Genomic DNA, 16,196 nt, shown 5'->3' on the forward strand with positions numbered 1-16,196 from the left:
AACAAAGCAGGCCACTGCGGAAGTGACATGGACTAGTTCATACAGATGTTTTTTTCTATCCTAAGAAAAGAGTTGTTTTGCTCACAAAAGCTTAGAAGTAAGTTAAAATCATAGCATAGGTTTTCTTGATGAAAGGGAGTGTGAAAACATACAGGTTAGTTTCTATACTTGTTTTCTAACAAGTGAGTGGTGCTGATCTAGCTTCTAAAGAGTTTGTTTAATGCTTGCAAAGAAATAAAAATAGAAGTATAGTATGTAATAATTTTATGGACTCCATGATGAATTTAAGCTGCTGTCTGGAAAAAAAAAAAGTACTATTCTACCAACATAACAGATTATAAACCAACAATGTACTTCTTGGAAATAATTCTTTCTGTAGAACTTGTATAACAATTATTTTAATGTATATTAATTATTATGTTTTTTCCCTCAATGGCTTAAGACTTTTAATTTATAATCCCTTTGGAATAGATAATAATAATGAATGAACACTTTTTATTAGAATAAGTTTAGTCATTTCATGAAACTAATTTATGAGCTTGTAAATGTCTTTTAGTCCAATGTTACTGGTATTTGTTTGCTAGAATTATTCTTTTTAAATTTTTCTTTTAAGTAATGTCAAATAAGCTACATTTAGATGAACTGTGTTACTTTGACATCTGAACTACAGGAACCTGGAATACTTTTGGTGGTTTTTTTCTGTTTTTTCCCATTCTCTTCTATCCTAGATGTCAGCCTTATTGGTATCTTGGCAGATCCTTACTGTTTCTAAATCTTTACTATTTCTTGTTCTGCTTTACTTTGCTGCTCAGTATATGGTGTGCTGTTTCAATTTCTAGTGCCATTATATGTCATCTTGCTGTCTTTGATGTTTCCTTAATAGTGTGTTTGCTGTTTTACCATGTCTTTGGTAGTCAGTTGAAGCTATTTCCTGTTTTCACTTGGGTCTTGGGCTTTAGTTTCCGGTGTGGCTTTTGTTCAGTTGTTTGCTTTTTCATAGTAGCCAGATTTCGAAGCTCTGTCAAGGATTGTTCAAACTGTGCCTTAGTCTTTCCTTGGTTTCTTCCTTCTGTTTTATACTATTTCTTGGATTTTTTTTTCCACAGCTGAGTTTTTGTGCAGAATGATGATTTTGTTGTTACAATAACTTTAATGGTAGAATAAGTGAAAGCACATGCCAGTGTAATAGAATAGAGTTCTTGGATGCTATGTAGACATTATTAGAGTAAGCATCAGAGTGATAAGTGGTCATGTCTCATTAGGGAAATGTTAATACTGCATTTTTAAGAGTCTGCTCTCCTCTTTTTACCCTTTCCTATTTTGTGCAGTAGTAGATTCAGCGTCTACTTCAAGGAATGGCAGGCCAGCTGTGGCTTAAGAATTACTGGAGGCAGCATGAGGTATGCTAGGCATCTGACTGAAAGAAGAGTCACATCAAGAATTGACTAACAAGTTGGAGGCTGAATGTTTGTAATACTCTTCTAGCATAACTGAAATAAAATAATTACAATCAGAAATAGGATAGTCATCTGGTTAAGAAATGCTATAAAGGGGCATTGATGCCTTCTAAATGAACAAGAGGTTCATGTTTGAGTCATCTGCAGGCAGAGCAGCCAGTAGTCTTTCCTTCCGTTTCCTCTCTTACCATAAGTGACCATATTTTCTGCTTGAGATGCGTCCCTAGTCTTATCAGGATCTTATTTAAAATGGACATTATGGAAGAGTCTGTTTTGAATGAAAGAGGGGAGAGGTAAAAATAAATTATTTGCTGATACTTGAATAGCTTTTGTGGGTTTAATAATTTGGAGTGAAACTGCATTTTGTGGGTTTAATAATTTGGAGTTAAACTGCCTTTATGTTACTCACATTGGCAACTCACATTTTCCACACCTGGAGTTCTCAAACTTCTTGGTTATGGCTGGTCATTGCTTACAGGAATGTCATAAGGAGGTTGAATTTAAATACCCCATGGTTTCAAACAGATGTATATATCTGCATTTGCTATCTATTCTGCTGAAGAAAGCTCTTTTCCTGTTTTACTACTCAGGTTCTTCTGAGTCTAGGCTCTTCACAATTTGAGCTGCACAAGCAAGGGTCAATGATTTTATGACTGAGGAGGTAGTAGTGTTATCCAGGAATGTAGCAGTGAATTAGCTATATGATCCCAACTGCAGACAAGTAGTCTGTGTATTTTTATAGAGATCAAGGTGCCCAGTTATTAAAATGAGAGATGCAGGACTGTGTTGTAAATGTAATTTCTTGGTAGGTTTTGTTGATTACTATTTACAAATTAACGTGTACAGTATTTTCTTTCTACTTCCTGTCTCAAGAAGAGTTGATAAAGGCTCTAGTTTATTCCTGGAAAGAATTTTATAGATAATTTAGAGAAGAAAACTGTGGAATTAAATGTTTTTCTCATCACAGGATCATGTGACAGTTCAGTTTAGGTCACTTGTCCTATTTTGCTTCTGGCCTTTTTCTCAAGGGTGCCCATTACTGCGATTAGGGAGTGAGCTGAATAGAATGAGGTGATATCTCAAACCTCCTCCTTCCTTCTCTTTAGTCTTTGCCCAGTTTCCCATGCAGCCTTACTTTTTCAGCTGATGTTTGTAAGTGAGCCATCAAGCAATAAGTTATTTGTTTAATATTAAAATATATAACAAGTTATGCCTAGATTATTATGTTATGACCCTATGCTCATATTTAATCTACTGACTTTCGTGAGGGGTTTTTGCAGGCATCTGGATCAACAGACTTTACTTAGATTTGGGAATTTTAAATTCTGTGTAAAAGAAGACAATGAAGTTACCATCTTATTCAGGTAAAATCTTCAGCTGTCTGCTTTCTTTTTTTTTTTACATTTAATCCATACTGAATGTGATTGCTAGACAGAACAGTAGTTATTACTTAATTATATTGTATATTAGGTTCCAGGAAATCCAAATACTTGCAAAATCATCTAATTCATACCTTACTGTCAGAAACAAGTTACTGTCAGCAACAAGTGTCTGTGTGGCTGGGATTCATCTTGCTTATATTTAGTCATTCAAAAACTAGGCATTTTAGTCAAGTCAAGCAGCTAGATGACTACTGAAAGTAATTGAAAAAAATAGGCCCTTCAGTAATGAATTTCATCCCATCTATCTTAAACAGCTATTTTAGGATGAGATGAATCAACCACTTGATGTGTCTGTCTCTCCGTTTGCTACAGAGGCAGCTGGAGTGCTGGCTTAGCATAAATCTAGCTTATAGCAGTTTAAAGTTAGGGGAAATTAACACCTTATATGAAATCAGTTATTCAAGATTTAGGTTTATTTTAGTGTTGTTGTAGAACTGGATTTGCTACTGCTTGTGGTCATCTTCTTGCAGATACTTATTTTTCCATGTCTCCCTTTCAATTTTAAATATTCATGCGATTTCTTGATGAGCTTGGTTATTTGGACAAAGGTACTGAACGAAGTTCATTCTGAAAGGTGTATAGCTCAATAAGCAAAATCCTTTTCCATTGTTTAAGCGTTCAGATTTTTGCTCCATAGATAAAAGGAAAAAAACCTTTTTATTTTCTTGAGCTGTTTGTACAGTCACAGACTTAAGGCAATTCCTCAAAGCATTTTATAAGAAATTGCAGTTATAATTCACTGGAAAACATCTCTGGTTGGAAGGAATCAATTCTTAGAAGTATCTGTCAGATGCATGTTATGAGTACCTTTTAGAATATGAGTGTTTCAATTTTTATGTACATGGATAGCACTTTGCCACAACTTACAGATAAAATTTATCTACAGCTTTTCTGTTAAAGCTGACAGCTTGACAATCTGCTAGGTATTTTTGTATGAATAAGAACACCAGATGTGTGGACCATGCAGTGATGCTTGCCTTTAATAATATAAATCAAAAATCACATCGAAGAGAAATTTTATTTTGTAAGTTTCGGAATCTGGCTTATGCTTCCTCTTGTTTTAGGGTTTGTTCCATGATGTGTCTGAAGGAGTAATAGGAGTAAATTAGAACTTTAATGTGGTTTTCTGTTTTAAGCTTCCCAGAGGCTCTGTATGTAATACTGGAACACTAAACTACATATTAATGATACTTTGATTTGTCCTTATAATTTACTCAGAGATGCATATGATAATCTTGAAAATTCAGAAGTATAAAACCATTTGAAACACCTATGCATATTTAGAGCTTAATTAGATAACTGTATTTTCATTACAGTGTGAAAGGTGATACTTCATGACATTCTTCAGGAATAATAAGACAACTGAAGGAAGAAGCAGCTTACTATAAACATCACCTTTTCTGATAGAGCCTGCAAGGCTTTTTAAATTGTCCTTGAAACAAGTTTTTAAAAAAGTAAAGGCCTAGAAACGTGTAGTAGTTTTACACACTGACTCACAGCAAGTTTTTTCCAGATCAACAGATACAGTGTATAGAAAAGAAGGCCAAATTCAAACTAAATTGTATCTTTATGGGATATTTTCCCAATATATCTACACATTATATTTGTGACTGTATCCTGATGAGGGGAAAAAACATTGCAAATAGATGCTTAACTTTTTTAAAAAAAGTTTATAGAAAACCTTCAGTTGGGGATAAATGCACGTAAAAGCCCATGAAACACCAATACTTGTGGTCTGATTGTAAAGTGTACTTAAATATTTATAACCTTGGCCCTTACATTATGTTGAGAGTTCTCCCAATTTTTGTTGCCAGCGTAAGTCAATAGTACTGTAAATTTTTATACTGCAAATGCTCCCTAATTGCTGTATTTCTGAAATAAAATATTCACAGAATACTGTTCTGGCTGGAAAATTCTAGAGGCCCAAAATGTATCTTTGAGTAGTACTGTGTATATATGTATGCACATATATATATGAACAAACATAGACATGCACACACATATGTATAAAAAATAGTGAGGTTGTTCATACTTGTAGAGAAGTTAGTTCAGCTTAGATAGCATGAGGCAGATACTGTCATGCTTTTTTTAGTTTAATTCTTTGTTCCACATTGTCAAATTAAGCATAGATTGGTTTATCCAGCTAGCAACACAGTTTCTGGCATAACTATATTCGAACAAATTTGTCATATTGACATCTTCAATGCTTTCAAGTACATATGACCCTATACGTTACAAGAATTCTTGGCAGCTTTTTTGTTCTACCTGCTGCCATTGATACTTAAGCAGAAGACTTTGAAATTGCCCAGTGGTGTCCCAGCAAGTACGCAATTGCCATATCTGGGAATTTTTGGAGCACATTTTTTTCCATATATTCAAACACGAGAACGTTTACATATGGATGTCTCTTGGGCAGCATACTCGGTGAACATCAGTGAAATGTATCCTTCAGTTTTAAAGCTACTTTTTAAAAAGACGCTTATGCAATGAGGTGCTTTTTTGCTACTGCTCCATGAGATTCAGAAATAACTTGTTTTCACTAGCGCTAAAGGTTCATATCTGTAAAAGCAGTGAAAATATAAAGTTGCCACAAAAAAAAAGGTCTGTCTGTCACATAAATGCATGAATCCTTTCTAACTGCCAGAGATGTACTTTTCTCTTGCAGGAAAAGTACAGAGTTCAAAGGTGGGAGAACACATAGTAGTTGAATGTACCTCACTGGTCTTCTACTTCTGAGTATGAACACACAAGTCCTCACAATAAAATTCTTCCACTCTTTTCAGCAGCTTTTTATATAGGCTTTATGCTCAGAAAGAGGAACTGAGAAGAGATATTCTGAAGTTTTTAATACATTTTTTGGTTCAGTTATATTTTGATTGACTAAATTTTTCTAACTTAGCAAAGGTAAAAAAAAGTTTCACTTGAGCATTATGAACTAAGAGTAAAACTGAAAGTTGTATTTCAGTGGAAGCTGCTTTTATATTTATACAGCTGGCCTCTTGACAGTTGTATTTAGTATCTCTCTTCCCTAGAGAAAGCCTCCCAAATTTCTGCCAGTACCAGTTGTTTTTAGGGCTGTGACAGAAACTGTGTCAATTAAATGATTCAAGGAAAAAAACCCAGCCCTGAAAAAAAAGACCCAAACAGCCATACCACTCCTGGGCCAATACAAGCATTTGCCTAAACATATGATGGTGAACTAGATTAGAGAACTGACCTGCCTGAAAAATAATTCAGGTTATTTTTCAGGTGCATCAGGTCTTTGGTCTGACGCATAATGCAGCTGTAGAGGTACTTGTGCTGGCACAGCAGAGCAGACAGTGGTGGTAAAGAGTGACTGGGATCAGCAGGAGCAAAAGAATATCTTGGCTTACAATATTTTTCAAATATGCAGCCTAAACAACTTACCACATATGAGGCTCTTTTGGCCTTCACAGTTTCATATGTGCTCTAAGTGTTGCTGGGGAAAAAAGTAGGATGAGGTATTAGGGATTAGGAAGAGGACCTTGTGCTCTGAACATGCTTCTGCCTTGGATATTTAATGATTTAGATATGAAGAAGCAAATTTTTGTTTGGTTGTTTTTTGTTTAACAAAACTATGGGAGTAAAGAACAATAGAGTAAAGTTTTTAAAAAATGTTATTTGATTTGTATTAATATGTGACATGGATGAATTAGAAGTGAATTGCTGGCAGTTTTTCATGTGTTCTAGAACACTGTCTTATTACACTGCTAGAGGCCATAAATTATTTTTCAAAGTTAATATATTTGGCATCTCTAAGCAATAATGTATAATGTTATACACATAGAAGCTTAAAGGTTTGTAAATTCAAAGAAATACAAATCAGTTGTTGAATGTTAACTGGATGTCCATATCTTTATTTTCAAAACTGTAAAATAAAAAACTCGAATGGTGGAGTATAAAACATCTGCTTCTATTTTAGAGAGAGAGATACTGAATATGTGCTGAAAGAAAGCAGTAAGTTAGTGATTTCTCTAAATTGCTGATCAAGAGCAGTGTAGCTGAGAGCTACCCTGGTTTATTACTGGGATCTTGTTTTTACACATTCCTCAGTGCTCATTAACGTTTCAGATTGAAACAGACCACACAACTTTACTACTATTTGTAGTGAAAAGTGTCCTTCCACATCAAACCAGTCTTTTTTTGGAAGATTTTGGTAAAAACATAAGGGAGGTATTATCATATAGTCTGCTGTATCCTACAGTTATTAGTGGCCTGTCACTGACCTCAGGTTGGTTTTGCCTCTCTATAGACTAAATTGTATGAATGTAGAAGAACTTTCTGGGCAGCAACAGGCAATGCTTGGACTAGAAAAGGAAACTGTTGAGGTTACACTGATGAGAGAGCAATTAAACACACGACAGTTACCTCTCTTATCTGATTTCACCCATTTTAAAATTACATTCCCCACCTGGTGGCAAGACGATTTATTACACCGTAAAATTGCAGGCTGAAGGTAGTAAATTTCTTCCCTACCCTCACACATATTAAAACATGGTGGAAATGATGAATTTTTCTACAGACGTCAGCAGAGGTTTAGGCTGCCTGAAATGGTGTCTTTTGTGAAGAAGATATTTTATATATATTTAATATTTTACAAAAATATTTAACATAATTTGTAATGAGAAAAATGTATACAAATTAGAAGACAATGTAATAAATTATAGAATTACTTGGCAATACATTTCAAAATAGAAAAATATGAAGGCAAAATTTTTAAGCAGTGATTGAAAATCCTGTTCCAGCTTCATCACTCAAGGGATTGACAGAATATCCCCAAAAGGCTTTTGTTGAATTCTTCTTGTAGGTGACAAATGCAAATAGCTTTCAGCAATGTTCACTGAAGCTCTTTATTCAAACTGTCAGTTTTGTGGCTCCTGTTTCTTCTTCTGTTGCTTTTAGTGTAATTACAAAGCTATAATACTGAATGCAGATCCGTAACTTACAGCAAACTATCTGTCCTGGTTTTGGCTGGGATAGAGTTAATTTTCTTCCTAGTAGCTGGTATAGTGCTGTGGTTTGGATTTAGGATGAGAATAATGTTGATAACACACAGATGTTTTAGTTGTTGCTAAGTAGTGCTTACACTAAGTCAAGGACTTTTGAGCTTCTCATGCTCTACCGACTGAGGAGGCTGGAGACGCACAAGAAGCTGGGAGAGAGAACAGCCAGGAGAGCTGACCCACACTGGCCAAAGTGATATTCCATACCATACGACGTTGTACTCAGCATATAAACTAGGGGAAAGCTGGACAGGGGGCTGCTGCTCAGGAACTGGCTGGGCATTGGTCAGTGGCTGGTGAGCAATTGCATTGTGCATCACTTATGTTGTATATAACCAGAGAACCAACCCGTGCCAGTATCAGTCACCCCTATACACAAGAAGAAATCTTGGACTCAAAAGCTCATTCAGTAAGGGATGATGAAAAAGCAGGGCCATCATGAGAAGAGGAAGAACTCATAAATGACATGGTAACCACCCGATCCCTGTCCCTGAGTGAGCTGCGAGATATGCAAAAAGATTTCAGCCGTCATCCAGGCAAGCACATTGTCACCTGTCTGCTCTGATGCTGGGATAACGGGCCAGTAGTCTGGAATTAGAGGGCAGGGAGGCCAAGCAGCTGAGATCCCTTTCTAGGGAAGGCGGCATTGACAAAGCGATTGGGAAAGCGGCACCAGCCCTCAGCCTCTGGAGGCGACTCCTGTCAGCTATGAAGGAAAGGTATCCCTTCAAGGAAGACATTGAAGGCAAATGGACCGCCATGGAGAAAGGTATCCAGTACCTGAGGGAATTAGTCATGCTGGAGGTGATTTATGGTGACGTGAATGATGAATGGTCACCCAAACATCCAGATGAGGTCCAGTGTGCACTACCCATGTGACAGAATTTGGTATGGAACGCACCATCATTGTATGCCAACTCATTGGCAATACTGACCTGGAAAGACGGAGAGGGTCCAACAGTGGATGAAGCGACTAGTCACCTCCGGGAATACGAAGAAAGTATATCTTCCTCCCTTGTCTCAGCTGTGGAGAAACTGTCCCGGAAGGTCCAGCGACTCGAAGAAGATAGGTCCTACTCCCCACCTGTCCACACCAGTATCTCAGCTATTAGGACTCAGCATTCCTCTGCTCAAGAGAGAGGATATGGAGGGTACACACCACAGGCCACCCTGTGGTTTTACCTGTGTGACCATGGAGAGGACATGAGGAAGTGGGATGGAAAATCTACCTCGATCCTAGAGGCACGGGTAGGTGAGTTGCAAGGAAAAACAATCACAAATGGGGGTTCTTCCAGGAAAATTGCTGCTCCAGTTTTCAGTGGGCAGTTGCCCAGACAGAGTAAAAGGGCTGATCTTACTCGTGATTTTAATGAAGGAGCTCCTGACTTGTATATACAAGAAATGGGTAATGCATATTTTGACCAGGACTAGGGGGACTGGATGTTTATAGGGGGGCTGTAAAATTTTTGCATATTATTTGCAATTATTTTTGCATATCTCGCAGCTCACTCAGGGACAGGGATTGGGTAGTTTCCGTCTCATCCGCAAGTTCTTCCTCTTCCTCTCCTTGTGATGGCCCTGGTCTTTCATCTTCTCTTTCTAAACGAGCTGACTTTCGCTTCCAGGATTTCTTCCTGTGTACAGGAGTGACTGATACTGACATGGGTTGGTTCCCTGGTTGAACTGCATTATCTGTCGCAGGGGGGCTGGAGTGACCACAGTGCCTGTTGCGGGGGGGCTGGAATAGCCGCAGTGCCTGTCTCAGGGGGGACTGGAGTGACCACAGTGCCTGTCACAGAGTTGTCCAGAATAGCCGCAGTGCCTGTTGCAGGGGGGGCCTTAGTAGCCGTGGTGTCTGTCGTTTTGTCACCAGATCCTTGAGAGCTGTGAATAGTGTTGAACAGGGCTTGGTAGGCATGGGCCAGGCCCCAGCATACTGCAGTGATTTGTAACTCCTTAGAATTGTCAGGGTGACAGCACACTTTTTCCAAATACTTTACTAGTTTTTCAGGATTCTGCACTTGTTCAGGGGTGAAGTTCCAAAACACTGGAGGTGCCTACCATCCTAGACATTTGCCCATGCTATCCCACACACCCTGCCACTCATAACTATCCAGCCTTGGGGCAGATCTCTGGATGATATTCTTAAATTTTTTACTAATCTTGGACAAAATCTAAACAGTATTCCCAAGCAATACCAATCGATGTATCTTAACTAAGGATGTTCAAGATACTGAAAAGTTATTGTAACGAAGGAGGAAACATTGTAGAAGAAAGTAGCGAAGGTGCCATTCTGCATTTCCTCCATAAAAAACCTCTCAGAAAAAGAAGTATAATTGCTAATTCTCTCCATGAGGTGGTACCCGACATACAGTAACAGTTTCAGTACGGCACTTAGATACCAAAATAAACCCAAGGTTACTGTTTTAATAACAAATCTCCCAGGCAAAACATCACCAATTAAAGCAGAGCACAGCAAACTGCAAAAACCAACACCAGTCTTTAACATGTACAGCAAAAAAATGAGCATGGTGCAGATCTGGTAAACCAATATTGAGAACAGATGAATCAATATCGTGGCCCGCAACTACTAACAGATCTAAATTCCTTAATACGCTCTGGTTAATCTGTTGTTATCTCAAACCCTTTGAGCCCCATGTTGGGTGCCAAAAAGGACTGTTATGGTTTAGCCCCAGCCTGCAATTAAGTACCACACAGCCACTCGCTCACCCTCTCCCCCTGGTGGGATGGGGGAGAGAATCAGAAGAGCAAAAGTAAGAAAACTCATGGGTTGAGATAAGAACAGCTTAATAATGGAAATATAATAATAATAACAACAACAACAATAATAATAATTTGTAATGAGAAGGAAAACAACAAGGGAGCAAGAGAGGAACAAAACCCAAGGGAAAAAAACCCAAGTGATACAACCACTCACCACCCACCGACTGATGCCCAGCCAGTCCCCACACAGCGACCACTACCCCCGGCCAACTCGCCCCAGTTTATATACTGAGCATGATGTCATATGGTATGGAATAGCCCTTTGGTCAGTTTGGATCAACTATTCTGGCTGTGCCCTCTCCCAGTTTCTTGTGCACCTGGCAGAGCATGGGAAGCTGAAAAGTCCTTGACCAGTGTAAACACCACTTAGCAACAGCCGAAACATCAGCATGTTATCAGTATTATTCTCATACTAAAATCCAAACCACAGCACTATACCAGCTACTAGGAAAAAAATTAACTCTATCCTAGCCAAAACCAGGACAGAATCTTACTCCCCCCCCCACCCCCCTACACACCCGATTCTCTCCCCCATCCCACAGAGGGGAGGGGGGAGTGAACAAACAGCTCTGTGGTGTTTAGCTGCCTGCTGGGTTAAACCATGACACTATTCAGAGAAAAGTTGTGATAAGCAGCAACTGCTTTTCTATTTTTTTTTTCTCCTTTGGGATGATGCTGATGGTGAGCAACTTCTTTTTTTCCCCCTTATCTTTTTTCCCCCCCTTTCTGTCATTCAGAGAACTGATTATAGAGTAGATCTGTGTTTTATCACACTGGTCTCCAACACTCACAAATCATCCTGCAGTAGTTTAGTAAAATCAAAATGGGCCACCTCGTTCATAGAAACCTAGAAATGGTGCTGAAACACAAGTATACCCTTGATTTTCTCATCCTTTGGACTGAAATTGGTAGTCTTGCCCCTTTTCTGAGAAAATAGACATTAACTGAAACAGGAGAGATTCTAAACTTGATATAAGGCAATTTTTTTTCACCATTATGCACCTCAATTACTGTGTTCAGTTTTGGGCCCCTCACTACAAGAAAGACATTGAGGTGCTGGAGTGCGTCCAAAGAAGGGCAACGAAGATGGTGGAGGGTCTGGAGCACGAGTCTTATGAGGAGTGACTGAGGGAACTGGGGTTGTTTAGCCTGGAGAAAAGGAGGCTGAGGGGAGACCTTATCGCTCTCTACAACTACCTGAGAGGACGTTGTAGCGAGGTGGGTGTCAGTCTCTTCTCCCAAGTAACAAGCGATAGGACAAGAGAAAATGGCCTCAAGTTGTGCCAGGGGAAGTTTAGATTGGATATTAGGAAGAATTTCTTCACTGAAAGGGTTGTCATGCATTGGAACAGGCTGCCTAGGGAAGTGGTTGAGTCACCATCCCTGGAGGTATTTAAAAGATGTGTAGATGTGGTGCTTAGGGACATGGTTTAGTGGGTGGACTTGGCAGTGCTAGGTTAACAGTTGGACTTGATGATCTTAAAGGTCTTTTCCAACCTGAATGATTCTATGATTCTATGACTATAACAGTCAAATGTAGAACAGGCTGCCCAGAGAGGTTGTGTAGTCTTTACCTCTGAAGGTTTTCAAGACACTACTGGATAAATCCGTGGTTAGCTGAGGCCAGAGAATGGCAATCTCATTTTTATAGGAATTGTGGCAGTTATAGGTGCAAAGATTGTGTAAATCCCTTCCTCTGCTTTGATGAGTTCTGCCAACAACTAAAAAGGCTATCCATTGCAAGCAGGTATTATTTTATAGGTATCTTAACAAAGTTATCTGAATATCTGAACCTAATAGAAGCTGCAGAGACTCTTTAAGTATTTGGGACCAAGAAAAAAAAGGTTTATCAGTATATGCAAACTTGTCTCCCGTCTCTGTACTCTCCTGTTTCCAACAGTGGCAATAAGTCAATATCCATAGGGAAGGAAGAATAGGATAAGCATATCTGATACTTTGCTAACCTCCAACTATTTTCAACTTGGGTTGCTTTCTGAACTAGATATGGTTTCTAGGCATGAGTGTTTTTATAACCACTACCAACTGCAGGAATCTCCATCAAACTGTAAATAATTAATTGGAGGAATGATAAAGATTAAAAGCAGTAACTCTGGCATTGTTAAAATATTCTGCAGTGGTGTATGCTTTTTATTTATTTAGTCTTTCATTATAGCCATCACCTCTTCTGGGAGTTAGTCTTGAAGAATCACTCTTAATTTAATTAAACTATCTAGTTGAAATCATGTCTCATTTGAAAATACTCCTCATATTGTAGGATGACATATACCAGCTTGTTCTTGCACCTGTCAGAAGCACTTGGATTAACCAGTGAACACTGTACCAAGGCAAGTCATGAGTGGCTTATTGAAGTTCTGTGCAGCTTGGGAAATCTTCACTGATTGTGTCCCATGTAAAGTCAGCCTGACAGTATCGACAACATTTCTTAGAAGCTTTAGAAGCTCTAGAAAATTAATGCTGTTTTGAAAACTTCATTCCCTAAGCTCCCCCTTTCCTCCCCCTCCAAATTCAGGACTGCTACTTTCATTTTGGAACTTCTATCCACTAATAACTAATGTGAACATGAGCTAATCCAGTGAGGATGGTCATCTTTCATATAGGTATGTGATAGTACTAATGTAGCAGATTCAGATTGGGACAGTCTGTTTGTAAATCTCTGTTAAAGGTATTCTGAAATAAAAACCATGACAAAGTAACATCAGTGAGCAAAATTATAACTGAAAGCTTGATCGCAAAAATGTCTCTAAGGCCATGTCGAGTTGATTTGGTGAAATGGTACTGGTTTACAAGTAGCTCAAATATTGACAAGATTTGATTTTTTTTCTTTTTTTTTTTTTAATCCTAATTAAAAATGTGGGATAGTATGGAAAGCTATCTTCTGTATTTAAAATAGCTTTTCAATTTAGCAAAAGTAGTCTAGAAGAAAAACCAGATAACTCTTTGGATTAAATAATGGCTTAATGAAATTCAAGACTAATTTTAAGGCTGTTGGCATAGAAGACTTTGTTATTAAATATAAAAGCAATGCTGATATGTTGAGCAGATTGAACTTTCTGAGAAACAGTTATAAAACCGTCTGTTCAAGGATGCTGAGAATTTGAAGAATTATTCTGTGGATATATTTCTGTGTCTTTCATATAGAGGAATTTAGTCTTGCTTTTCCTATGGACATTTGTGCAGTGAAGGACTCTCCTATAGTTAACATAATGCTGCTGAAGTAAGCTTTTTCAGCTTGAATACGTAATTTGAAAATGAGCAGTGATTTGTAAACCTGGAGGAAAACTGTAGTGATTATCTTGAATACGTTAACTGCAAGAGCTAAATGACTAATTATATAAGTATCTGCTGCCTCTTTCAATATCCAAGACTGTGGATATCATAGAGTATAGCATCAGTACTGCTGCTTCGCGGCAGTACGATCAGCCCTTGGAGCAATGGAAATGAAATTCTTTATCAGCTCTTACAGTTTCTCCCTTTATGTATTTTATTTTGACACTGAATGCATTTTATGATGTGGACATCTGTTTGCTAAATATTTAATTGGTGCCACTGTCCCATTTCAGCCAATCGAGATCTCTTAGTCTAAGAATTAAAGGAAGAAACCTGCCTTTACAAATAAGCCCGAAAATGATCATACCAATGCTACACCCTTAAATTAATTTTCAGTGTTTGTGGCTAAGACTGATTTTGTAGGGTTTTTATGGAATAAAATTCAGAGTCTGGTTCTACTCATTCTTTCTGGTCTTGACCAGACAGTGACAGTTTATACACAGTTGTCAACTGAATTAGACAAACTGTATGTACTCCCACCACCCTCCTGTTTGTGGGTGGCAGCGTACAGGAACAGAACTGGGTACTTTCTCTGCTTGGCATCCCTCAGCAGCGCGGATCCAAAAGATGCAACTTGACTGCAGAACTGTTTTGCTAGTCAACAAGTATTGTACCCCACCCACATTTCTAATTAGCAGATGGTGAGGCAAGCTTGTAAAACTTGGTGAGGGATTTCACTACATCTCTTAAAAGTAAATAAATAATATTTGAAAATTCTATTTAAAAAGCTAAATTACAGGATTAATTAGCCATGAAAGCATAGCATCATATAAGTATAGGATTTTATATTCTCTGTAAAACTTTCATGGTCACCTTAGATAAATATTGCTTCAGTAATTTAAAGTACTTCTTAAGCATGAGACAGTAATTATTGAAGGTATTGGTCATCCTAATGCTCTAAATATCAGAGACTTCTGACTAAAGACATTTGTTCTGGAAGAAAAGATCAAGCAGTACTCTGCTGCAAGTCCTCCTTTTGATTTAAAAAAAGAAAAAGGGATTAGATGTGCATTTAGAATAAGAAGTCTTTTAGCATGAATAAACAGACCCAATGACTTCATTAACTTCAAGCTATTATGCATTTGTGTGAAACCATTCTAAAACTACAACCCTGTCTATTCTTTCTGTGATTTCCAAATCAGAGTGGTAACAAATAAATTTTTCCTAGTCCCCAGCTCAATGGGCTGCTGTTTGCCCTGGACATCAAGCTAGGTTCTTCCCTGCTGTTCATGAATACAAAATTCTGCAGGCTGGGTCGAGGTTGCTTCTGTTTCTCTCTCGATTGTATTCGGCTTATTCTTTCTGTGACTGCTATGCGACTTTTTGCATAAGTACATAGATTTGGCTTGAATAATCTCACTTTGGGATTTTAATGTTATTTAGTCATTTTAAAATAATAATTTATAACTTTATGTCTCTATGCATGAAAATTATCACTAGAATGAAAGATTGTAAAATGCAAGTCAGATTCATTTTTCTGAATAAGAGCATGCTTAGAACTTTGCTAAGACAGGGGCTTTGCCTTACTGAGCTCACCATCTATATGATAAGTTACAATACTGATGTTTGCTCCAACAGACACATTTAATACATAAAAATGAAATCTCTACAAAGTCCTCTAATGAATTAGTGTCACAGTGAGGAATAAAGATAGTCTGATTACAGAAATGCTGTTATGTTCTAACACCATGTTCAACATCCTGTATTCCCCTCTATGGTTATGTATTAGCAGCAGCAAAATGCAAGGAAAATTGCTAGTTACGTTTCACCCAGGAATCTGTATCTTGCTTCATCAATTTCATCAGAAATGTCTGACCTGTCAGTCTCTCTCACTTTCCCACACTGTGACCTCTGTTCTGACTTTCTGCTCTGTTAAGATCACTTAATTTCTCTTCAGCATAATATTTTATCTAAGGGACCTCATCCCATTTATTTTAAAAGTCTGTTTTCTGCACTTTGTGCATATCAGCAGCACACCTTCTAGCAATATAGTTTATCCAGACTGCATCATTAATTGAATTTACACAGTACCTCTCAGCTCCAAAATAAGACATTTTACCAAATATATCAGTAGTATAATCATGAAGTTGATATGGTGGTTCCATATTCTCAGCTGAAGGAAAAAGGACAACAAGAGGGTT

General features: G+C 37.9%; 1 protein-coding gene across 1 annotated transcript in view; it reads left to right on the forward strand.

Annotated features, from left to right (window-relative positions):
* Positions 1 to 16,196, forward strand: part of NEK10 (NIMA related kinase 10) — a 104,386-nt gene that overhangs the window by 46,726 nt on the left and 41,464 nt on the right. The gene's annotated exons all lie outside the window — the stretch shown is intronic.

This window comes from Ciconia boyciana, chromosome 2, assembly GCF_034638445.1.
Source record: "Ciconia boyciana chromosome 2, ASM3463844v1, whole genome shotgun sequence".
NCBI classification, from domain to species: domain Eukaryota; kingdom Metazoa; phylum Chordata; class Aves; order Ciconiiformes; family Ciconiidae; genus Ciconia; species Ciconia boyciana.